Here is a 26,811-nt window from a genome sequence, read left to right on the forward strand (position 1 = left end):
CGCTCAAGGGATTGCTCCGCTACAAACGAAGGTGGATGCACTCAACGCTGCCCCTATCCCCACGGACATCACCCAACTCCGTTCGTTTCTGGGGATGGTGGAGTATTACTCTCGCTTCGTGCCTCGGTTAGCGTCTGAGGTCGAACCTCTTCGAAGGTTCCTGCGAAAAGACACTCCGTTCGTCTGGGACAACGAGGCGGACAGAAGCTTCAACCAAGTCAAGAGGCTGCTGTCATCTGCCAGGACACTAAGAATGTTCGACCCCACGTTGCCCACCATCGTGGCCACAGACACGTCGGCATACGGCATTGGGGCTGTGCTGCAGCAGCGTCATGGTGACGGCGTCTTCCCTGTCGCATTCGCCTCAAGGACGCTCACTTCGACAGAGCGGCGATACTCGGTCGGGGAAAAAGAAGCGCTTGCGTGTTTGTGGGCGTGCGAAAAATGGCACATATACTTATGGGGCCGCCACTTTACCCTTCGCACGGACCATCAAGCACTCGTGTCTTTGCTGTCCACCGGAGGAGCAGGACGTCGCCCGCTACGGATCACCCGTTGGTCACATCGCCTACTGAAGTACAACTTCACGGTGGAGTTCCAGCGAGGTGCCGAAAACCAGGTAGCAGATGCCCTGTCCCGCTTGCCGATGTCACAGAAAGAAGAGAGGATGGAGTTCGACGACGAGATAATCTCCTTTGTCGCTTTAGACGAAGAGTGCATCACGAAACAACAGCTGCAAGAGGAGACAGCGAATGACGCTCTGCTCACCACTGTCATGGGATATGTGACCTCTAAGTGGCCTCCAGTGAGCGCTCTCTCCGCTGATGCGGCCATCTTCTACGACCTGAAGGATGCGCTCTCCGTCAACGACGGTCTCCTGCTGCGCGGAGAGCAATTCGTCATCCCCACGACTATGCGATGCGCTCTTGTCACCAGAGCACACGAGGGCCACAACGGCATTGTCAAGACGCAAGCACGCCTTCGTGAGCTCTATTGGTGGCCCCGCATGAACGCAGAAGTGCGTAGTGCAGTCTGCGCCTGCAAAATCTGTAACACCTCAGACAAGAGTGCCAAGACGTCACCGACCCCTCTCCAGCCAGTGCCCTTGCCAGAGCGACCTTGGTCAAAGGTGGGCATCGATTTCGTGGGCCCTTTTGAGCGAGCGGAGCCTGCGTGTCGCTACGCCATCACGCTGGTGGACTACTTTTCCAAGTGGCCTGAGGTACAGTTCTGCCCAAACGTCACCACGGGGAGGATCACGGACTTTCTGCGCGCCGTCTTTGCCAGAGAGGGGTACCCTGACAGCGTTGTGAGCGCCAATGGGCCACAGTTCGTTTCAGGCGAATTTGAGACGTTCCTTAAAGCGCGAGGTATAAAGCACCAGCAGCTTTCTAGGCTGACTCCACAGTGCCCGCGCCCCGCGCCACAGACGCGGGGCGCGGGCACGCTGAATCCGCGAGAGAGTGAGGAAGCCAGCGCGACCGAACGGTTTTTCCCATGAGCTGCAGGTCCGAGGCCGCTCGGTCGGTGGAGATCGAGGGGTCGTGGTATGCGGGGTTCGTTACAGTAGCCGCTTTCTGGCATTGAACCATTGCCGTGTCTGCAGAAGAATTGGCTTGCGCAATAAAGGGTTCAGGTCATCGATAATACATTTATTTTCGAAACTTATAAATCAAGTGGCTTTCCCTAATCTCTTCATCTCCTCTCATAGGTTGTTCATCCCATTTTGAACTCTTGCTTATTTATTCGTCCTTACCTCTGCTTGATGTCTGTTTTCTTACTTGATAAAGACCTTTAAATATTGGCGCGGGCTTGCGCGATCGACGACGCTATCCCGGATTTATCCAAAATTGGAAAGATTGGCGTCAGGAGGGGTTGAAGAAGCAAACCTAAATTATTGTTTCGAATGAAGACGGCATAATTGTAAGGTAGGTCATTGCTTCACTTGCCTCCACAACGCCCGATCGTTTGCACTGTCGCAACTGCTCAGTAACATAGCTGTATATCACATTTTACTCATGGTTACTATAGATGTGGCCCCACAGGCTTTCCAGTTATCAGCGATTCGACTTTTTAACGACCGGTGACTCTCCTGAATGAGAATAAATATTATCACCTTCCATCAACATCCACCCCTTCCCCCCCACCCCCTTTCCCGAGTTGGAAAAATATCAGCCCACTCCAGGAAGCAGCCTTCAGACTGCGTTTTTTCGGCTACTCATCCTCAACACATTCGAACGTGGAAGTAAACACATCGCATGAACGACGCCTGTTTATTTGCAACCTAAATAATGTGGCTCTATTGTTGGGGCCACATCAGTTTCATCATCAATCATTATTTGTTACGACTTCATGGTGAAAGTGTGTTCGTCGTGATGCCACATAAGTGGCCGATTCAAAGGGAGAACTAGGTCCTCGTATTTATTTTGCGGAAATACTCGCTTCTGTGACGCTCTAGTGCGTAAGGGCAACGCACCCGAGGCAATGCGTAATACTTTACAACTGTCTTTAAGGATGAAATATTTGTGGGAAGTGCGTAAAATTGTTTACACCACAAAAGCATACCTAAACACAACAAAATATCGCAACTGCAAATAATAAAAAAAGAAAATCTGCCTGCGAAAACCATTGCTCCCCCCCCCCCTCTCTCTCTCTTTTCGCGCCACTACAAATAATAGCGGCCGGGCAACGAAATTCTATCAAAACCTCGCTTCTTGGGGAAATGACAGCTGGCTATATGGTAGTGAATCTGCCAGAGAGTTTGTAGAAATAATGGGCGACCATTGAATCTATCCTTTTGCAGGAATCATGCCCGGGATATTTCCATTTCCCTTCCACGCGATTAGAAGGCAAGACGTTGGGGGAATTTATGTGCACTAACATGCTACTTCTAAAAGAGAGTACCAGTTTTCTAGTGCATGTCAACCTACATGTAAATAGTTTAATCAGTGTGCACAAACATGCGCGGCCTGGAGGATGCCATGGATGCATGGCGGAAAGCTTGCTGGAAATAGAAGTCTCTATTGCATTGCACTGGTGTAGAAAATTATTACGTGTTTTTGTTTTATTTCTGTGCGAAAATAAAAACAGCGTTTAGAAACCGAACCCTCTGCGTTTTGAGGAGCGCCGAAAGGACACAAAACCCGGGACAACCTGAACAATACGAGGCGCCTTGCGTCACTGAGCTTATCCTGGTTGCTTGTTTCTCCGGAGCCTTTCAAAAGGGGATGAAAAATTATGAACCGATTGGCCCGACTTGCCACATTAGAGCAGTTCATCTTCATTACGACAGCCTCTCTTAGAGCGTCTTGCATAGTTCAGCTTGTACTGGTCCGTTTTTATTTTCGGTTCCTTTTAAAAAGTGAGCTCTAAGCCACTGGACCAACCTACAACATTCAAGATTTACGGAAGTGGAGAAGTGGTTGGGAGGGCCAAGCGGGCAAGGGTTGCACACCTCTCGAACAACCGTCCGTTACCTTTGCTGAGCGGCTGGGCTTTGCGAGCAGAATGCGAGCTTGCTCGAGTAACTTGGATCCGTTCAGAAGATAAACCCCCCTAAACGACAATCTCCGCCGCCTGGGAAGAACGTAAGCGGGCGAACGAAACGCCTCTGGGTTTTGCGTCACGCCTGCATTTCAAGGGTCAGAGTTACTGGTTCCCAACACCATGCACGATTGACGGCTCGGCCCGCGTTTTTGGTTATATATTGATACAGAGAAGAAGGAGAAGAGCCCGACGGCCCGCGGCTATAGTGAGTTCTGGATCGCGCTCTGGCGGGCAATCAGACTAAAAACGTACCGCTGAAAACCACTCCGTGTACATAGTCGAAAACGGGGATGGGCAGTATTTCAAATACAAGTATTTGAAATACGTATTTCAAATACTTTGTGTATTTTGCATTTGCATTTAATTACAAATTGGGCAATGCATTTCACGTGTGTATTTAGATACTAAAACGTGGGTATTTCAAATACAATTGTAATTAAATACAATTTTGTGGGCGAAAATACATCCCTCAAATTGGTTGTCACTGTCCAGAGCAGGAAGAAAACTATGTTCTGCACCGAATGCAGCGTCTCTCAATCAAGCACTAGCGTTTAGTGACTTTGTGATTACGGTGCTTGTCCAAGGCAAGAATAGTGACGAAATCGACGTTCACAGGCAGACTGGCTAAATAAGTGCCTGTGACAACTTGTGATGCTCTCCAGCCTGATTTCCATTCATATTTTTGCCTGGAACATTCTAAATGCACGGGTCGTCCAGATTTTCGTAACTGGTGCGAGTTGCAACAATAAAAAATTCTCTAGCTAGTGCTGCGCGTCTTGGTCGTCTCGGTTCTTTGTTGGTCTATACCGAAATGTAATCGACAAAAAAAGCTGCTTGAAGCTCTGTATTTTCTTTTACCTATTACGTCCAAGCTGATTATATTTCTTTGTGATTATATTTCTATTACGTTACAAGAGCCTCGCACACTAACTCCCGAGTGTGCGATGCAAAATTAAAATGAGATACCCAGAAACCCGTTGCAGGTGCCCTGAAGTCACTGACGCAAATTTTGAGGAATATATTTGGAAACGTATTTGGAGGAGACCAAATCCATTTGGTTGTATTTATATCTTGTACTTAAATGCTTTTTTGGAAATGTAATTAGATTTGTTTTAAATACATTTCTGACGAAGTATTTTGTATTTGTATTTCGATACATATTTGCATGTATTTTGCCCATCCCTGGTCGAAAACATGATAAGCATCGAATGGGAGTGAACGTAGACGTATAATGATCCGATACAAAGTTTCGCTTGATTCCTAAACGAATAAGGCCATAGCCAAGTACACCTTCACATCAAATTGTTTGACAGAATTGAAGAGAAGATTGTGTGTTTCTTGAAAGAGGTTTTGGCCCCCTTCCATCCGGTCCGCTTTTCTATAGGCCCCAAATAACGTGGGCGAATCTTTCATTTTGTTGCATTTCCACTTCTCCGCTTCCGCAGATTATGATGTGGTAGTTTGGTCCAGTGGCTTAGAGCTCACGTTTTGAAAGGAACCGAAAATAAAAACGGACCAGTACAAGCTGAACTATGCAAGACGCTCTAAGAGAGCCTGTCGTAATAAAAATGAACTGCTCTAATGTGGCAAGTAGGGTCAATCAGTTCATAATTTTTCATCCCGTTTTGAAAGGCTCCGGAAAAACAAGCAACCAGGAAAAGCTGAGTGACGCAAGGCGCCTTGTATTGTTCAGGTTGTCCCGATTTTTTTATGTCCTTTCGGCCCTCCTCGAAACGCACAGGGTTCGGTTCCTAAACGCTGCTTTTATTTTGGCACGGAAATAAGACAAAAATACGTAATAATTCTTCACACTAGTGCAATGCAATAGAGACTTCTATTTTCAGCAAGCTGCTTTCCGCCATGCTCCCATGTCATCCTTCAGGCCACGAATGTTCGTGCACAGTGATTAAACTATTTACATCTAAATTGACATGCACTATAAATCTGGTACTCTCTTTTAGAAGCAGCGTGTTAATGCGCATGAATTCTCCCAGCGTCTTTCCTTCTAATCGCGTGGAAGGAAAATAGAGATATCCCGGGCATGATTTGTGTAAAAGGCTAGGTTCAATGGTCGCCTATTATTTCTACAAACTCCCTGGCAAATTCACTACCATATAGCCTGCTGTCCTTTCTCCAAGAAGCGAAGTTTTGATAGAATTTCGTTGCTCGGCCGCTATTTTTTTGTAGTGGCGCGAAAAGAGAGAGAGAGAGAGATAAAAGCAACGGCTTTCGCAAGCTTATATTTCTTTTTTTTTTTTTTTTGCCATTGCGATATTTTGTTGTGTTTAGGTACGCTTTTGTGGTGTAAACAATTTTACGCACTTCCCACAGATATTTTATCGTCAACGACAGTTGTAAAGTATGACGCAGTGCCTCGGGTGCTTTGACCTTCCGCACTAAAGCGTCACAGGAGCGAGTATTTCAGAAAAAATTTGAATCGACCACTTTTGTGGCATCACGACGAACACACTTTTACCATGAAATCGTAACAAATAATGATTGGTGATGACATTGATTGGGTCCCAACAGTAGAGCCACATTATTAAGGTTGCAAATAAACTGGGCGTCGCTCATGCGATATGTTTACTTCCAGGTTCGAATGTGTTGAGGATGAGTAGCCGAAAAGCGCAGTCTGCAGGCAGTTTCTTGGAGTGGCCTGATACTTCCCAAACTCGGGAAAGGGGGGTGGGGGTGGAGAGAGAGAAAGGGGTGGATGTTGATGGAAGGTGATAATATTTATTCTCACTCAGGAGAGTCGCCGGTCGTTAAAACGTCGACTTGCTGATGACGGGAAAGCCTGTGGGGCCACATCTATAGTAACCATGAGTAAAATGTGATATACAGCTATGTTACTCAGAAGTTGCGATAGTGCAAACGATAGGGCGTTTTGGAGGCAAGTGAAGCAAAGACCTATCTTACGATTGTGCCGTCTGCATTACAAGAAAGGATTTTGGATTGCTTCTTCAACCGCTCTTGACGCCAATCTTTCCAATTTTGAATGAATCCGGGACAGCGTTGATCGCGCAAGCCCGCGCCAATATTTAAAGGTCTTTATCAAGTAATAAAACAAACATCCAGCAGAGGTAAGGATGGATAAATACGCAAAAAAGTTCAAAATGAGATATACAACCTATGAGAGGAGATGTGTTTCAACCAGTAAAGAAGAGATTGGGAAAAGCCACTTGATTTGTAAGTTCCGCAAATAAATGTATTATCAACGACCTGAACCCTTTATTGCTCAAGCCAATCCTTGTGCAGACACGGGAATGGTTCCAGCAGCCGCGCGATGCCAGAAAGAGGCTACTGGAACGAACAACGCATACCACGACCCCTCGATCTCCACCGACCGAGCGGCCTCGGAGCTGCAGCTCATGGGAAAAAGCGTTCGGTCGCGCTGGCTTCTTCAATCTCGCGGATTGAACGTACCCGCTTCAACGAGGGAAGACACCTGGACGTCTCAAGGTCGTTGTGGCGCTCGCAGCTAGCCGCTCATTTCGCGGTTTTTGAGGATTATCCCTACAGAAAAAACCGACACAAAAGAAGCCCCTGCCGTCACGTGATTTTTGGGAGAGGGTGAAAAGAGGAGGGTGCGAGGGGCATTTTCCTACCTTGCGGAAAATGGTATCGTTGGTCGGTCTTTAGCATAAAATATATATAACAGTAACTTCGAAAGTAATTAGCTACCTTGTTATGGTAGTTAGTAATTTACTCAATTAATTTCCATTTGAGTAATTACTACTCTACTCAAACTACTTTTGTGGCCAATACTCAGCAACTTAACTTAATTACTTTCTTGAGTAACGTGTACATCTGATGATTAGTGTGTTGGGTGAAGACAGAACCAATTAGCGTTAATACGCCACTTTATACAACGACCGCTAGCCAGAACCAACCGCGGTTTTTTACAATAAAGACGTTTCCGCCACCACCACCACCATTTGCTGAAGCACGCGTATTGATGAAACGCCGTTCGTTGTGGTAATGCCATGTTAGTAATTTACTCAATTAATTTCCATTTGAGTAATTACTACTCTACTCAAACTACTTTTGTGGCCAATACTCAGCAACTTAACTTAATTACTTTCTTGAGTAACGTGTACATCTGATGATTAGTGTGTTGGGTGAAGACAAAACCAATTAGCGTTAATACGCCACTTTGTACAACGACCGCTAGCCAGAACCAACCGCGGTTTTTTACAATAAAGACGTTTCCGCCACCACCACCATCACCACCATTTGCTGAAGCACGCGTATTGATGAAACGCCGTTCGTTCTGGTAATGCCATAACATATACAATGACCACAATATGAATGTTATTTCCTTAGTAGTGAGTTTGATTAGTGTGAAATCCATTAGCATGTTTGAAGCCCGTGTAGCCGTTTCGTTACAGTTGGCACTCATCTGTCTAAGTACACTGCATGATATGCACTCTTAGCGCGAACACAAAGTCGACATCTTTTTGAATTTTACTTTCAAAAAAATATGTGTTGTCGAACCTTAATTTTCCCCACCTTTGGTTAGTACCCAAAATGACCAATTTCCACCAGAGTAGATTTTTTTTAATGCCAGACCTTTAATTTTCACATATAAAGAAAAGAGAACAAACTGCGATAGCTTCAAGAATATCAGACGGATGTCACCATTCTAAACACCATAACTCACGGTGCAATGATTTCGTTTGAAGCCTCTTTACACACTAAACTCTTTCATGGTGGACTGCTCTCTTCGTTTAACGGAGGTGTGATAAAACCAATTTCTGAATTCTTAATTTGTCACCGATAGCGAGCGCGTCCCTCAGTATAAAAAAAAATGCAAGTTGAGATAATTGAAGAGGGACTCATGCTTACTACAGAAATGAAGCAAAGTTTATAATGTAAACGTGCCAAATATAGTACTTTTTATTTTTTTCTTAGTAAATTTGCACTGCGGTTGCTTCTGCTTCTCTGGGCGCCGAGGAACATCGCGGCGCCTGAGGCATCTATATCGTCGGCAGCCGTACCTCCTCAGTTACGCAATGTGGCCGTCCGCGCCAGTACACCGCAGACGACCTAAGGGAGCGGGAGAACGTCATTCATGCTTCCGCGTTCGCAACTCATAAGAGGTACTTAGGTGTCCTCGGGATTTTTGCTTCAACTGTTAAGTTTTTTTTTTTTTTTTTCTCCTTACAACAGTGTCGGGTATTTTACATGATATGATTAACTACTATGGTCACAGACGTCTTACCGCTCATTCACACTGGAAGCGGATCCGCGTTCGCAAAGCGGTTGCGAACGCGGTTGTATAAAGATTCAGTGCAATTGCACGCGCACTCCATGACATCAAGTGCGCGTGTAATTGCACTGGATATTTATACAACCGCGTTCGCAACCGCTTTGTGAACGCGAATCCGCTTCCAGTGTGAATGAGCGGTTAGAGGGGCACGGAAACGTAATTCGGCAGCTCTGTTCTTTGCTTCAACATACCATAGGTAGGAGCAGAACCTCAGAAACATCAATATTTCGCTGGAAAACGCAAGAAAACACATTTTAAAGTAAATTAAAATATAACCAAAAACCACCTGGTTGTTGGCTATGAAGCCTTAATGGAATGTCGTGACAGCATCGGCCTCTGACGGCGGCCACACTATAAGGAAAGTACGCTTACTAGTACAGATTACCTATAGGCTAGGACGTAATACCGAAGGTTTGGCGAAGAAAGCCGAAGCACAGCTGGCCACCTTGGATTCACTCCGCCGGCCAATCGCTTCCACTCATTCTTTGACGTCACTGACGTCAGGGGCTGATGAAGTATATTTTTAAACATGGGACGCGCTGCTTTCAACAGTTGTCCTCACCGAGGGACGCCGACCTCTCGAAACGACCCGGGTTTACGTCGCAGTGCTGTGACGGTATCCGCTTTTGAGCGCTGTAGTTTCTGTGAGACGTTGCGAGAATTCGGCGATCGTCTCGCCGTCCAACTTAGTCGCCGTCGACGTGCTAAAAGTGTCCCCGCCTGGACGAGCGCGTAGTAAGCCTCGTGTGACGAGACCGACAAAAGCGGCGCCGATCGCTTCTCTTTATTCGTTTAGTGTTCGCCATTGAGACAAGTCGAGTTTCAAAACCGTGGCGATGCGAGCGTTTTTTTCGTGGTAGTTTTTCCGTGACGATATGAGAAATGTACAGTCATATTCTCTGTGCTCAGTGCCTTCGCTTAGAAAATCGCGCCGCGACGAGACCACCGCAAGCTTCTTTTACGCCACTGCCATTCCTTCGTTCGTTTAGTGTTCGCCCTTATGGCGTAGAATGTTGCAAAGTAATCGTGGTGTACGCGTTTTTTGGTGGTGGCGTGACAATATGCAGTTGCACCACTATTGATGCGACACATTGCGTGGAAATACTCGCCTGAAGACTCCCCCCCCCCCCCCCCTTTTTTTTTGTAATAAGAAAATCTTTTATCTCAGCGTATCCCAAATGTTGCAATAAGAAAAAAAAAAGAAGAAAACGTCATGCACTAATTGAGTTTTAGCCTCTTGACGTCACGGCATTCAGCACACAGTCCTTACCGTCTATATTCACTTTAAGAAACGCAGGGCAGGTCGAGATACCGAGTATTTTATTATCGCTCTGCAGTCGACGAAATTGCGCCATTCTCCAGTAAGAAAGCCGAAGGCGAAAAGAGGCGCGAGCATAATGAGCCTCTCTCCGAGTTTGTTAAGTTGTCAATGACTCTAATAGAAGGCGTCAGAAAAAAACCCCACAGGCACAACCCCCGAACCCAGAGTACTCACCCTTAGCCGAGGCTCCGAAAGCCCTGTCCCGCAGCGACAAGAACAGCCAGCGGCGACGCACTGATCCCTCGCGGGACTTTCGACGGCTACCCGTGACGTCCGACCGGGAGCGAACGGCGGCGACCCTTCATCGGACGACCGTCGGTCAGCCTCCGGGGCCGTAACCCCGGGGCTCGGCGCTCTCCTTGCCCCCAACCCCGGTCCCCGATTGGTCGGCGCCGAGACCCCGCGACCGTGCGTGTGCCCGACACCCCATCGATCGGGCCGAGACTCCGCCCCGGACCGCGGTGCGAACTCCGGGATGGGTGGGCGTCCTGGGTCGACTTCATCCCCTTCGATTGGCGCCCTCGGGGCTCGGGGCTCTGGCCGTGGGCGGGCTGGTTGGTACCTGACGTTGGAACCCGCAAAACGCGCCGATGCTGTTTCCGAGGCTGAGAAGTCGACCAGCTGCGTTTCTTTCGGGCACCCGGGGCGCGTTGTCGCTAATGCGAAGACCGTGTTTTCGCCTTTCCGCTCAAACACACCGTCGCGTCTTTTGGTCGTCGGTCGCGGGGTTCGGGCCTGGGGTCCTGGTGGTGTGGAGTGGGAAGCGGGAAAAGGGAAGTGGGGGAAGCTCGCGAGGCAAGTGGCTGGCGTTCGGTGATGTAGGGAAGGGCAGTGGGAATTAAGGCCTGAGCTTTTCGAGTTCGCGAGCTGGAAGAAGAAAAATAAAACGATAATGCCGGTCATGTGTTTAACGCCGAACGGTCGGAGACTCTTGTGGAGGAAATGCCGTGAAGGTTTGGCCCGCAATCATTTTCCGTCGGATGTGGGGACGGTTTGTTTGAGTAGAAGTGTCGCTATTGCCGGTTAATTTTGCCATTTATGGTTTAATCTGAGTTATTGGCTTGGGCGCGCATCGAAACGGTGTCGAACCTGATGAGACGAAAACAAAGATAACTCTTAATGCAAAAAAAAAAAAAAAAAAAATGCTGTAAGAACAAACAAGAAAAAAAAAAACGTTGATTTTGACGGTTGAGTGATTATGTTAACTGGACATTCCCATACGTCTGACGGCGTTTTCGCGTGTCTTTTATACAAGACCAAACAACGTTTGCAGAGTCATGTGGCGTTTTAGCTAGCTAGCCGTGTGGGGGTGCTGGAGTATTAAATACACAACTCAAGAAGCCGGGCTAATTGGCGTCCTCCACACGAGGGCGTATCTCAGAAAGGGAAGCGATGAGTCAAGAGGTTAAAATTAAGCAAGTGGGTGAAGAGTACTCTGGTTTTTCTGGTGCCTTTAAGTTCGAGAAAAGCGAGTTATTGTTGCCATACGGTTTCGCACGATGGCAAAAATAGAAAATTTTAGTAAATCGTGTTTTCTGGCCACGCTAATCGTATCGGGAGCTCGCGCTGCCACTTCGATGTATGCTCTGAAGCGCGCGCTCGTAGCAGTAACGGGCCTTTGAAAACGCTCTACTAAAACTCCCTATTAACGCGGGACGGAAATTTATCTGCGTTACATATTAGTATTTACCGCAGCAGGAGCCTTTAAAGGCTGGTGCACAGTCATTTGCGTTTGGGTGTGGACGACTGCTTTACGGTTCTCTGCGTTTTACTACGACGCGTTGCTCGTGCCTTAGTTGGCATCGCAACCATCTTGTCGTAAGCACTCATAGATAGATAGCAAAAGCCATTGTTGGAGATGAGTAAGATGAATATCGCCTCACATATACGCTTTCCCTCTAAAAATGTATCTTTCCTCTTGCGTCAATAGGTCGCCTGCGTTTGGCAGCTGTCGCAAAGTACCATGGGTACTCTCACTTCCGGTTCGTAGCAGCAGAAACATGGCGATTGTGGACGCGTTTGTGCCTGTTGAACACACCATCTTCAAGATGAAAGTGAAGAGGATGGATCGATGCCACCCTCTGCTGCTTGCTGAGTTCTGCGTTTTTGACCGTCTTCAGTTGCTTCTACGGCGATGATAAATGAATCTTTACGCAGACGAATGCATTCCAGACAGTCAGCAGAGCGCGGAATGAGCGCGGACGAGCCGTTCTCGTTCGTCGCAGAAAAATGTCAGGCTGTCTTAGCCATATTGTTTGTTTGAGCTAAGGTTTTCGAGTATGTTTTTCTTTATTTTGAACATATATGCCATATTAAAAACCCAAATGGGCATGGAAATGCACATTGAGGGCCGCGTTTCCGCGATATGTTCAATCGGCGCCTTTACGCATTTTTATCGTGCTCTGAAGTTTGCTTCACTCAATATAATCAGAGTTATAACGTGCGTATGGACGACGTCTGATTACGCGAAGACCTCGCGTGCCAAGTACTTCAACTAAGCGTGTCCTTATGTGTAGGACGATCACACCGCACGATTTTTTTAATGTTGTCGAGTTGTGTAGGACGATCACACCGTTTCATTATTCCATAAGATATGCGCGCTACAGGGTTATGTTTGTCTACAGCCATTTCATTTTATTTCATTTATTTTTTTTCACCTTAAGGGCCCAGTTAGGGCATTACATAAGAGAGGGCAGTAAAACGAAGAATACAATAGCAGACGCAGTAGTAGAACAATAACAGTAACTATAAACAAGAACATGCGAAATTATACATAATGGGCTAGTAAATTATCGTAAAACACTGTCCCATCAGAGGTGCTGACGATGGAGGATGGCAACTGGTTCCACTGTGTGATGGCATACGGGAGGAATGATTCGTTGAACGAGTTAGTTTTACAAGAAATACGTTTTATTGCACAAGAGTTGTTTAGGCGGGAGGATATTCTATCGGGGGGTGAGAGCAGGGCGTTCATTAGTTCTGGGCAATGGTAATACATTGTATGAAGAAGGCATAAACGGGAGAGTTTCCTTCAAATGAGTAAGGGTATAAGCCCCAGTTGACTTTTTAGAGAAGAGACACTAGTGAAGTGGTCATACGATGATAAGATAAATCGGGCTGCTCGGTTTTGTACTGACTCCAGGTAATTGATTAGATAGACTTGATGAGGACTCCAGATTGCAGATGCATATTCTAATTTTGGCCTTACATAAGTTTCATATGCCAACTTTCGGACTTGGGGAGGGGCGTCTCGCAGTTTAGGTCTGATGAATCCGAGGGTCTGGGAAGCCTCTGCAGAAACGGCTTCGATGTGAGGTTTCAATGAGAGGTCAGGCGTTAGTCTAAGGCCAATATATTTATACATTGAAATTGATTCGATCACGTCTTTGTCTAGGGTATAATGAAAGGGTAAATGCGGGTAAAATGGATTAGCTTACACTTATATTTGTTAAGCGACATGAGCCATTTTCCGTACCAGTCGTTAATTTTTATGAGATCATTTTGAAGGAAAAGATTATCAGTGTCTGTTGAGATGGTGTTATAGATAACGCAGTCATCGGCGAAACGTCGTATTTTGCAGGAGATGTCATGTGGGAGGTCGTTAATAAAAAAAAAGTGAAAGCTGCTTACAACTCCCTGTAATGCCGAATTAGAGCGCAGCTCTTGAGGAGGAGGAGGGAAGGGCACTGGGGGGGGGGGGCTAAACGAACCAGGGGGGGGGTCACGTGACCTTGGGGGGTCGCGTGACCCCTAATGCCGATGATGTCATCACTGAGGTCACTGATGACGTCATCATTGACGATGACGATGCGGGTACCGATGACGTCATTAGTGACGTCACTGATGACTTCACCAGTGGTGATGACGATGACGATGCGAATGTCGGTAACGTCATCAGTGATGATGACGATGACGATGCGGATGCCGGTGACGTCATCAGTGACGATGACGATGACGATGCGGATGCCGGTGACGTCATCAGTGACGATGACGATGACGATGTGGATGCCGGTGACGACATCAGTGACGTCACTGATGACGTCATCAGTGATGATGACGATGACGATGCGGATGTCGGTAACGTCATCAGTGATGATGACGATGACGATGCGGATGCCGGTGACGCCATCAGTGATGATGACGATGACGATGTGGATGCCGGTGACGTCATCAGTGATGATGACGATGACGATGTGGATGCCGGTGACGTCATCAGTGACGATGACGTCATTGGGGGTCACGCGACATCGGCGGGGGTCACGTGACCTCAGGGGAGTCACGTGACTTCGGGGGGTCACATGACCTCGGGGGGGGGGGGGGTCACGTGCCCCCCCCCCGAGGTCACGTGACCCCGGTGGGGGGCTCGCGCGGTGCATTATGGGACATTTCCCATGATGCACCGCGCGGTTACGCCGACGCCGACGCCGCTCAAGCCGGAAACGGGCCCCTAAGAGCTGCGCTCTAAAAGTGAAAGCCGTTTACAACTAACTCCCTGTAACGCCGAATTAGAGCGCAGCTCTTGAGGAGGAGGAGGGAAGGGTACTGGGGGGGTCTACTGACCGGAGGGGAGTCACGTGACCTGGGGGTCACGTGACAATGACAGTGCCGATGATGTCATCAGTGACGATGACGATGCAGATACCGATGACGTCACCAGTGATGATGGCGATGATGCGGATGTTGGTGACGTCATCAGTGATGATGACGATGACGATGCAGATGCCGGTGACGACATCAGTGACGTCACTGATGACGTCATCGGTGATGATGACAATGACGATGCGGATGTCGGTGACGTCATCAATGATGATGACGATGCGGATGCCGGTGACGTCATCAGTGATGACGACGACGATGCGGATGCCGGTGACGTCATCAGTGACGATGACGTCATTGGGGGGGTCACGTGACCTCAGGGGAGTCACGTAACTTCGGGGGGTCACGTGACCTCGGGGGGGGGGCACGTGACCTTGGCACGGCGACGGTGACGGCGACGCCGTTCAAGCTGGAAACGGGCGCCTAAGAGCTGCGCTCTAAAAAAAAAGAAAAAGCAGTGGGCCAAGGACGGAACCCTGAGGTACACCTGAAGTGACGTTTGTTAGCTTTGATGCATGCTCGTTAACAACCGTGTACTGCATACGAGACGCGAGAAAGCTGCTAATCTATGAATATGCAAGGGGATCTAAATTTAGGGATGATAGTTTAGAAAGCAGACGTTGATGGGGAACACGGTCAAATGCCTTCGAAAAGTCGAGAAATATGGCGTCGGTTTGTAAATGGCGTTCTAGGTGAGTCTGCAGTTCATGAACAAATTCACATAGTTGGGTCTCGCAGGAGAACCCCCTACGAAAACCGTGCTGGTGCCTGAAGAAAATATTATTTGACGTTAGGTGAGTCATGATGTTAGAATATAAGATGTGCTCAAAAAGTTTTGACGCAATGCAGGTTAGAGAGCTGGGATGATAGTTCGAGGCGGAAGATCGAGTTCCCTGTTTGTGGACTGGGGCGATCCTCCCAATCTTCCAGTCGCAAGGCAGACAACTCTCGGAAAAAGATTGATTAAAGATGAGACTGAGAATTTCACTGGAAATGTTGGCTGCATTTTTTAAGATCTTTGCATTAATATTGTCTGGGCCTGCTGAGGAAGTGAGCGGTAGTTTTTCTATTTGCTTAACGATAGCGGATGAGTTGAGGGAACTGGAGTAACACTGCATTATTATTTTGTTCCATATTCCAGTTCATCCAATGTAGATTTTAACTTGGGCGCAAGCCAGACCCAGCACTACGGAGCAAGCGAACACCTCCGGCCACCAGTCACGTACGAGCACATGTGTGCATATTTTCTTGACAAAATGCGCTTGGATGGCGACACTGTGAAGGCTTTTAAATCTGTTCAGGCTTTTCAATACGTCAAGTCGTGTAAGTGGTCTGTGTAACATTGTTGCAATAATTTTGTCTTAGATGGCTAGAATGTGCATGCTAAACGTAAGTCATCTATGGTTTAAAGAGAAGAAATGTGCGCCTGCCCAGGAAGACGTGTTATTCCAATGAAAAGATAACTCCACTGCTCTGACGATTGTTTTTACAACAAACTTGTCAACTAATGAAACTATCAATGAAGCATGCGTGAAATTACAGTTGTTGATGAAAAAGTACATACCCTACATGGAGGACATAATAGATAAAATTGCAAGAACTGTGCGCATGTGCAGGTCGTTAAAAAGAACTGTTCACAACATTTCACTAAAAGGTATATAATCTGTACCGGTGAAATCAATTAAAGCAGGCTCACACATTAGACTCGAGAGCCTCCCCCTTTTGCGACCATAGCCTAAATCATTGTTTTGTTAGGTCCTACCCTCTCCTGCCGATCTAAATGCTCAGTCTCTTCTACACTTAAAATAAATTCTTTAGTACATCACTGCTCTGGGTGATGTGTTGGCCCTGGGGGTAGGTTTGAAACTCGGCCCTCCTATAAAGCTGCCACTTTGGGACTTGAGGTCCCGAAGTGCAGTCTTTTTTTCCTACATCACTGTTTTTGACGGTAATCCATGATTGAATTGCAAACAAGGAAGCTGCGCCAGCAGTTTGTGCTGTGCTTCAGAGTGGCCACATACGTCACTGCCATCGTCTCCCTGGTACATGGATCCTTACCATTGCTTTGTACGGTAGGAATGGTGACCTTACATGGAGAGAGCTACTGGCACGGCTGAGACCGGCTGGTGGCCAGCGTCATATGGACTACTGACACGTGCCCTTGTTTACATTTCAATCCTGGACAGCTTTATGTACCTGGTCAGCAGACACAGGTGGTGTCTACAACAAACAAAGTTGTGCCAAACATGTGCCCATGCCACAATAAGCGACCATTTGGTACCTTTGAAAACTAAGCTGCTAAAACAAAATGGGTTGGGTGGATGTTTCGAGAGTGTGATGTTCGTCATCTATCCAGGAGAGCGGCGTGTCCCTTTGTTGAAGATGGGAAATTTGGCCAGCTAAATGATGCTGAGCCGAAATTACGATTTTTTCAACACAAGGTAGGCGCGATGGGTGGAACGCTACAAACCCGAAAACATCACTCGTACAGCGTTATTTGGAACGGTTGGCCGTATTTCTGAAAAAGAAGGGTGCCATTGAACGAGGCCGACGAGACTTGTCGCGTCGCGATTCTCCCCTCTCCGCTTCGTCCCTTTGAGGAGGTGAACAGAAGCGAGGCCGCTTCTTGTCGTTCTCAACTGCTTCGGGAAAATCGCTACGTCGCACTCCACGCTCAGTCGCGCCCTTGCTTTCCAAAAATAAGGCCATCCGTTCGAAATATCGCTGTATGAGTGATGTTTTGGGGCTTGTAGCCCCAAAACATCACTATTCTGAACGCTTCTGCTGCGTCGAACGCTCCTGCGGCCTCATTTCGTAAAATGTAAATTTAAGTTCAGGGTCCCTTTAAACACGACTTTCAGCCTGCGGTGACTGAGATGCTCTTCCGCGTCAGCTGCTTCTCTAAGTCCACCAATGCAAATTGGTGAAGCTGCCCCTGCCTTATATTCCTCGTGCGTTTTTACTCTCGGACCTAACAGACGCCATCCCCCAGGATTTTAGGATTATCTCCAAATATTAGACGGGTACTAGCTCGGTATTTTACAGTAGGTCGGAGCAGCTACAGTGCTGACTTGGACTGTTATTTCTATTTTCCAGAAAAGTAGGGCTGGGCGTCGATTAAAAGTTTTAACCCGATTAATCGTCACCCTTTAATCGATTAATTAATCGATTAATCGGTCTGGTTTATTTTATTGCAAAATATTAAAAAAAGTATTTTTTTTTGCTGAATCTATGATAAACGGTGCAATGTACAACGTGGATTATGAATTAATCAAGATCACTATCAGAGATCTTTCACAAAATATTACGTTTGCTGCGTGAGGCAAAGATGTTCGTTGATATTCTCTAAAAAGAGCGACTTCCTTTCATTGTTTACAATAGCCTCTATTACGCTAAACAGACACTCGAGCGACATTGAAATGGCCGGGGACTGGCGTAACCTCTGCCCTAAATATGATGCTAAAAATATATCGCCTCTATACAGTTTACCTTATTCTAAAATTTGACCTAAAGTTCGCCCTTCGTACAGGCGTACTCGTCCACGTCTGCCTTATGGAAGTGTTTAATCTTGAGTTCTTTGGTTCGTCTAAATTTTACCGATTAACCAGTTAAAAAATTTAATCGCGAATAAAGCATTAATCGATTGATCGGTAGGTTAATCGATCAATTGCCCAGCCCTACGAGAAAAGGTAATGAAATCCAAGTGGCACGACTGCAGAGCGGCGTCTGTATTGTAAAGGGCCATGTTAGCCCATCACAGCGGCAGGGAAAGTCGTACACCTGCTGGGTAGGCGCCAAGGCATCCGGCGAGATTTTGGACACTCAGTGCACATGCATGGCAGGTAAGACTTCTTATATTACCCTAACCCTTTGCAGTCATGTGTTGGACAGTACCCTATATAACTGTTTTTATGAAATATGTTTTCCCTTCTGGTAAGCCGCATGCAGCCAACTATTTTTGCTACTGGCGTGCATGTAGACAGTCAGTCATTGGCATCGTTTTATGGGTTGGTGAAATGCAGAAGCATGGCGAGTGGCTTCGTTGAGGACAGGACTCTAGTGGTACAATCGGGGATGTATTTAGATCGCATCGATGCCATCGACACATACATACTCGGTCTTTTTTAGGGGCGAAGCTCCTTAGGGTCTAGCCTTGTCCGTCTGTCCGTCCGGCCGGCGTCCGTGCTCACATAAAAAGAACAAACGTTTGAACAGTCGACAGGATTCGAACCTGCGCGGGGAGACCTCAAAGGATGAAACGTTGCATGTAGCCGCTGAACGTTTATACAGGAGAGGGCGCTGCGGCAAATGCGTATATAATCGCGTTGAACTTAGCATGCACTGGCTCAACGTTTATAGACGAGAGGGCGCTGCGGTCAAATACTCAAATCCGTATATAACCACGTTCCATATTACACATTCTCTTTCTGACATGGACCGTTGACTTAAGCGGTGGAGATGGGTTCCCAGGGCTTCTAGTGGATCCAAGCTGATCCGCTAGAAGAACCACTGGCTCTGCATTTCTCCAACCATAACGCAGTAATAATAAGGTCGAAACGCAACCCGGAACTCAGCACTACCTATGAACAATAAAATCAGTATCATCAGCACCACCAGAGCTTCGCCCCAATCAACATCATTCACCACGTGGAGGTGCAGTCATTTTTGTTTTCGTTCGAAGCCACCCTGGCAGCATCCCCCAGGGCCATTTTGGTTGTGGGCGAGCCAACTTCTCAAGTGCCAGCTTGTCTTAACTCCGGATAAAAGCCAATATGTATACGAAAATTAAGAATCACCCATTTCTTCTCTATGTCGCTGACTAGTCCGGCAGGTGCAGTCAATTGCAACGCAAGGAAACTCAAGTGAGCTAGAGAACACTGCCTCCAAGCTTTGATTTTGGGAGACTGAAAGTACATTTGGCACGGAATGGAACGCGAACAGGGAGCGCATGGTTTTCGACCCATGCTGAGTCACCTAGAGGCGCAACACCGAGCAAAGGTCTGAAACATCGAAGCAGCAGTCAGAGATTTGCAACTAACATCTGGCGCAGGTGACGCAGCATCTAGCGAAAACCACGCACCCGCGGTTCGCGTTTCATTCCGTGCCGTCTGTACATAATGTGAAGCTGCACTACAGAAAGACAAAAATTTTGCAAAGAGCCTGACATAAATTTGGTCTCAACAGTGGTGTCATTGATTTAGCTAAAGAAGTTGAACCCTAGCACGGTGTACTCAGTTTCTATTATAACAAAAACACAAATGTCATACACCTTTACTCATACATAACATTTATGTTTTGCTGTGTGACGTACAAGTGCACATCTGGATGCACTAAATCAGTTTATCTACATTGAACACGAACAATGTTTGTAACTTTTCATTTGTTAGACGATGTTTATTCCACCTTTCAAGATTTTCAGAAAGACTCGCATATATAACCGTCTTTAAGTCAGAGACAGGGTATCCAATGAACATACTTGGACGTTTCAAGCATGCCTAGTTAATCTCATGTCTGTTACAGGCTGGGACGAGTTTGCAGTCACACTGCGGCCATCTGCTTCGCCATTGAGTTTTTTGACGTAAGAGGCCTTCGAGGAGGAGGCACGAGCAGATGCTGCATGCAAGCGGGTGAAGCCTACCCTGAAAAAGGTTTGTATCAATATGTACATCGAAAAGTAAAAGCAAATGTTAGCATTCCCATTAACATTTTTTAATTCAATTATGCGAATGTAGATCACAACAAATGTGTCAAATGACATAATGTATGCACGCCATAGGCGCAATACGCATGAGAACGAGCATCACCAACATCGGAAACTCCCAAAACCAAATGGGTCACCGAATGTGGGCCTCTTTCTAGAACAACTCGAGGAGGTGGGAAAAGTGCTACCTGGTTAACATTTTAAGGATAGTCCTGTTGAATGTGGTAGAGTATGCACCAGAATTGACCGATTGAAAGTAAAAGTTCTGGCCGTTGCCACATGAATACAAGAAGCAGACATTGGGCACAAAAAAAATAGATTTTTAGAGCACCGTTTACTAGACGTCCTATCGCTTTCTCTGTGCATGTCTTTTCGTGAAGCTGGCCTCGGAACTGAAAGCATCTGACCGACCGCACAAGTTCCCATTCCTGCACTGCAGCAGTTCATGGAGAACCTTTCATAGGATTGGGTTGAGTACCCGCTGAACCCATCTTTCTCCAAAATAGAACACGATTTTGTATCCTCTTTGTACAATGCATGTTTCAGCATGCCACATGCGAGTTGATGTTCCATTCATTAGCGTGCTGGCTAAGGGATAAAGCTTTTTGTTATATTTTAGGTGGTTCCCACGGTAAGGGCCTTTACGTTGGCTGTTTGCCGGGCAAGAACAGAGGAAGATCAGCAACCACAGCAGAAGTCTCGGGAGTTTAAAGTGACGCTAGAGCAGCCACTCTCTCAGTTCACTTTCAAGGAGCTCAATCGCAGGGGCCTTAGGAGTGAAAAGGTGAATTAGCTTGCAGAGTTTCTTTCGTACAACCTTTCGATTGCAGAGAGTGAAGCAGAACGCATAGAGGTTGCAACACGCAACCAATACCGGAATCCGGCATGGTTTAGGTTCCCGAAAGGCCGGATCACTGCGTCAATTTTCAAAGATTTTGTCGGTCGAAACGAGAGAAGTACACCACAATGGTCAACAAAATGCTAAAGCCTCGACTCCTCAATACTCCTGCCGTGCAGTATTTTATGAGAACTAAACCTGAAGCAAAAGAAGCACTGCTGGGTTATTTAAGCCCATGTCACACGAATGCAAGGCTTGAGGCTTGTGGCCTAATGATTCACTCAGACCATTCCTTTTTGGATTGTAGTCCAGACGCAATCTTCTGTATCAATTGCCACGAACCAGTTGTGGCTGAAGTGAAGCGTCTTTATGTCCTGCGAGACTGCGAGCCAAAAATATTGCTGGAGGCGGGGAAGAAAATGAAACTCTTCTGCTTCGCGACGGATGGAACATCGAAATTGACGCACGCCTTTTACTATCATGATCAGGCGCAGTTGAGTCTGAGCCGGATGGACATTTCAACGTGCTACTTTACTTCCATCATCCAAAGGGACGAGGTCCCATCCTGAGAACTTTCAGAGATGAGGCATTTATGGATAGTCATCATGCCAATCTAGACAGTTTTGCGCTTGACATAATTCTCCCGATGATTATTCTGATGTGATTAAGTCCTGTCAAATTGTCAAAACTCTAGTTATGTTCTTGACAACATGCGTACGGGCTGTTTTCGTGTTGTAAATTAAAGCTCATACTATTGCAAACCAGAGCACTTCTTGTGCGAATGCATCAAAACAAGAACCGCCCCCTTCCCCCCCCCCCCCTTCTAGCGTTGAAAGATATAAAAAAAAGGCTGTACAGGTCCCATGCTGTCACATTGCCCTCCCACAATTACCACGAACAGAACATGACAAACAGTGTGTCACTTGATAAAAGAGCAGAGATGTTATCTATTGCACGAGAAAATTAGCCTAAGGTACTATTTCCAAGCCGTAATTGGGACTACACAGGGAACAAACATGGTTGTAAGCCTGGTTCTTATGGTACAATTGACACAAAATGAAACATAAACAGGAAGTGCGAGGTTTTCGACAAATACTCAGTCACCTAGAGACGCAACACCGAAGATTTGAATACACTGAGCAAGAACACATCGATGCAGGAGCCATCCTCTTGCAGTTCCCATCCAGGTGGTGCAGAATCTAGCGGAAACCATGCATCTTCTGCTCGCGTTTCGTTCCATGCTGTTTGTAGATCCTTTCACACGTGAACATGCTGCATTTCCAGGTACATTACAACAAACTTCGTGTGTTGTTTATAGGCTGGCAGAGAACTGAAAAAAAAATCACTTGACCAATGATTTATGACATACTTTCCAGGCGACAAAAGGATAGCTTCTGGTGGTGCAAAGTTTACTAGTGCCGCATCCAGTATTGCTCACTTTAACCCCTCAAATACCGTACATTTATACAAAAAAGGCATTGCGATTCATATATAATGCATACGGCATTCATATGTATGTGTCATCCCTTTATTCGTTATCCGAATTAACCCAGTTATCGACCCGCAGAAAAGTGAAGCGTCTGAATTGTTTGTATAAATTAATACACTATAAGATTGGAATGAAGTTCGAAGATTATCTGTTGTACAGTCTCAGTCGAGTCACACGGCAGAAGCATGAAAATCTTCTTCGAGAGTTTCAATGTAGAAAATACATTTTTAACTACTCTTTTTTTCCTGGAACTGTCCTTGGCTGTAATGGCCTGCCTCACAACATTACAGGCAGTGCCACCTCGTCTCGTTTGTCAGCGCACTAAATGGAGTTTTGAATCCATTTGACTCATCATTGCCAACTGTTACCTCTGTTTATTGGGGATCGTTTGTTCTATATGCCTTCCACTTTTCCTCAACTGTTTTTTGAAGACATGTATAACTAAAGCTATGTTTTTGCATATGTCACATGTGTACTCACATGCCTCGGCCCACAAAAGTAGGCCGGCATTAGTATTAAAGAAATATAAATATATAAATAAATAAATATACCGAGCAAGCAAGCGTCTATCCAAAATTTGTAAATGATTTTGGAGATAATCTTGAAAAAATGGAGGATGAACGTTTGTTAGGCCCGAGAGGAAAAATTCAGACGGGGTACAAGGTAGGGTGGGCTACAGCGCTTTTTACAGGCGCACTTGCATCAAGCCTCACCACTGTGCACTGGTGTGACCAGACAAGTATCTGATGCGTTGAACTATCTTGGTTTGCTGGGTGGGTGCCTGATTCGTCCTTTGCTTATTGTTGAAATGTTTAAAAAGTAGCAGGTGGGTGCTTGTTGTGATATGAATGCATGCTCGGTATTTTACAGCAGACAATTTAGATGCAAAATTGCACAGAGAAGATTACACACTTTTATCATTAAAGGGGCAAGCAGATGCTTATAGCTGTTACGTTTACTTGTTAAAAGTGCTTACTATTCTTCCCCAGTGATGGGGGAGGTTCGTCAGTCCAGCCACCATAACAATAATCTCGTCATAAATGTTGTTGACCAGTGTGTGCGTCACAGTTCCAGTCATTATTCTCTGTTCCTGGAGGTCGCCAATGGATCGCTCTACAATGATGCGAGATGATAAAATTCTTCTGGAGTTTGTCACCTCATGTTCAGACAGCCGAAGCCGGTTATTTGTGAAACTAGGGATGATTAGCTGCAAATCCCTTTCATAAAACCCTTCACGCAACAGGAATCACCTATCCGCCAACACTTGGTCGCCAGTTTTAAGGAGGTCCATGAATCCTGAATTAAAGTGGATATTTACCGACTGTAGCTAGATGACTAAATAATTTTACAAATGAAGAGCACTAAAGCAATTATTAATACCACTACCGCATAATTAACTTGCATTATATATATTATGTATTCTGATGATTTTCCTGGCATTGGCTATGTATGCTTTATGTTGTCTTTGCCTGCATGCAACGGTTCTTCGCTACGCTACAGAGCAACGCTTTTCGTCTCAAATTCAGCGCGCATAAACACAATCTACGTTAAAATAAGATTGCAATTAACGGGACGACGAGGTGGCAAGTTCTTGACATATGAGGCGGCGTTCGGAAAGTGTATTTATATTGCGCATGTGCTTACACTGGCGTAACAAAATATCGCGTGCCTATAATGGTATGTAGATATCAATGATATCAAAGTAATAAAAGTCGTTTATAGGGTACATCATTTTCCGTCAGTAGAAAAACAAACCAAAACGTCCTGCAATAAAAAAACAAAATCAAAATTTTTTTTAGCCAAGCATTTGTTATATTTTTTTTTCTTCGTTTAGCGGAGTCGCGTGTAAGTTTTACGTACGCGTGTTTCTTTTTGCGACTGTATGTACGTGTATAGGGCTCCTTTTTACATAGAATCTTGCTGAAAACCAGGTTACTTGTATTGTTTTAGAAATGTACTCAATGCTCTAGAAAGTATTTCCTACATTATTATCGGGTTCCAGATCAGAAGTTTGTGTGTTTGCAACATTTACAACGTATTCAGCTGAAATAAATCAAAGTGTGGCGTTTTCGAAACCTGCGAAGAAATACGTTTGTCACGGGTACTTACCAGGAAATATTTATTATTGCTCTTATTTATATAATTATTCCTACATACAAAAAATGTGTCACATTAGGTCACACATACGACGAAACGTGCAACGAAGAGCGATGTAAAAATATTGTGTCGTATTAAAATCAAAAGCGCCTTGTGCAGTGACTGACACAATGCGTTTTTGCTTTTAGAGCGCAGCTCTTAGGCGCCCGTTCCCGGCTTAAGCGGCGTCGCCGCCGTGGTCCCCGTCGCCGTCAGCGTAACCGCGCGGTGCATTATGGGTAAATTTCCCCGCGAAATCTAGCGAAAAATTTCCCCGCTAAATCTGGCGGAAAAATTTCCCCGCTAATACTAGTGGAAAAATTTTCCCCGCTAAGTCTAGCGGAAAAATTTCCCCGCTAAATCCAATGGAAAAATTTCTCTGGGGGGTCACATGACCCCCCGCCGAGATCACGTGACCCCCCCCCCCCCCCACGACAAGAACACGTGACCCACAGTACCCTTCCCTCCTCCTCCTCAAGAGCTGCGCCCTAATTCAGCGTTACAGGGAGTTGTAAATGGCTTTCATTTTTGATGCGACAAAAAAATTTCGGCAGCCTCTCTTCCGAAAGTTTTCATATGCGACACGAAACCGATGCTCAGGTGAGTGATAAGTACATAAACCTAGAAAAAACGAAACTTCGAAAGTCCTTCGAGTATTCGATGAGATCCGAACCGTGAACCTTAAGATCGTTTAGCCCCGCACTCAACCACTGCGCCAAGGTGGAAGCCAGAGGTATTATTTGCTTTTCTCCCCTCCCCATCACGCGCATGCGCGGGTCGCGGAACGATACTCTTATTGGATGTGCTAATGTCTTCCCAATGCCTGGCAGAAAGAAGGAGCGGACTAAGATGAGATAGGTGAACGGAAGAAATGTACGGACATTGAGTTTCCCGCCAAAGGGATCGTCGAACTGTGATCAGCGGAATGTGGCGTTTATAGAAGACAAACAATGCGTTTGTTTGTCTTCTTGACCGCCGGGGGACCGCACTTGGAAAGACGTCCAGAGCAAGAGGCCAAGCTAACTGTATTCGCTCGAAGACTATCGCCCGGAACCTTTTGCCCTACCAATACTTCGAACCACGCTAAACTTTCACCCTAACTTTCAACCACCCTCAGTTTCCCCCATCCCCTAGTCGGGCAATGACTTGCACCCGTAGAAGAGGCCCATACCTCTCCCCGGCTATTTCCTTTTTCTCTGAACAACATCAAACAAGCAAACGAAGCAAACAAGCACGTTTGTTACGCTCGGTTGCCTTATTTATATTACTTTAATTTTAGATCAAATTAAATCGAATGGAAGCTTTATTCAGAGAGCCAACGAGTAGTATACAGTTGTTTGGTACAGTCTGAGCGCAGCCGTCGCTAACACTGATAAAACTCACCAAGCACAAGAGAAAGCAAAGGAGAAAGCGAGTTCTGCGGGGCTGCACTATGCCTGATGGATTTAGCCGGTGATAGGAAACGTACGAGGGGTGATCGATTTGTTTTGCCTCCTAGGCTGTAACGTTTTTTTTTTATTCGGTGAGGGGATTTAAGGATGTTGCATTCAAAATGAAAGTTTGGAGTCCACTCCTTTATAGAATCATGTAACTTTTTTTCTTTTTAACATAGTTCCAACCGGATGCCGTCGTAGATGATGGAAGGCGGTTGTTGACAAGACCAACGCCACGCTGCAGATGGGTTGCAGTTCCAAGATGTTTTGCCTCATTCACCTCATACAGCCCGGACCTCGCGCCATCAATAAAAAAAGGCGTCCGAAGGTTACAAAGCTTGCATCCGACGACGAGGTTACCGATGGAGTGCGGCGCCGTTGGTGTCGTCAACAATCTCCCTCAATCACCTACTGCAGCATGGGGAGAGTATAGTGAACCGGTAGTGGAAGTACGTTGCCGCCAGTGGAAACTAGTATAT

At 46.2% G+C, this 26,811-nt stretch overlaps 1 pseudogene; it reads left to right on the plus strand.

Annotated features, from left to right (window-relative positions):
* Positions 1-26,811, plus strand: part of LOC120850428 — a 52,109-nt pseudogene that overhangs the window by 2,445 nt on the left and 22,853 nt on the right.

Source organism: Ixodes scapularis, unplaced genomic scaffold (genome assembly GCF_016920785.2).
Source record: "Ixodes scapularis isolate PalLabHiFi unplaced genomic scaffold, ASM1692078v2 PGA_scaffold5__190_contigs__length_132052651, whole genome shotgun sequence".
NCBI classification, from domain to species: domain Eukaryota; kingdom Metazoa; phylum Arthropoda; class Arachnida; order Ixodida; family Ixodidae; genus Ixodes; species Ixodes scapularis.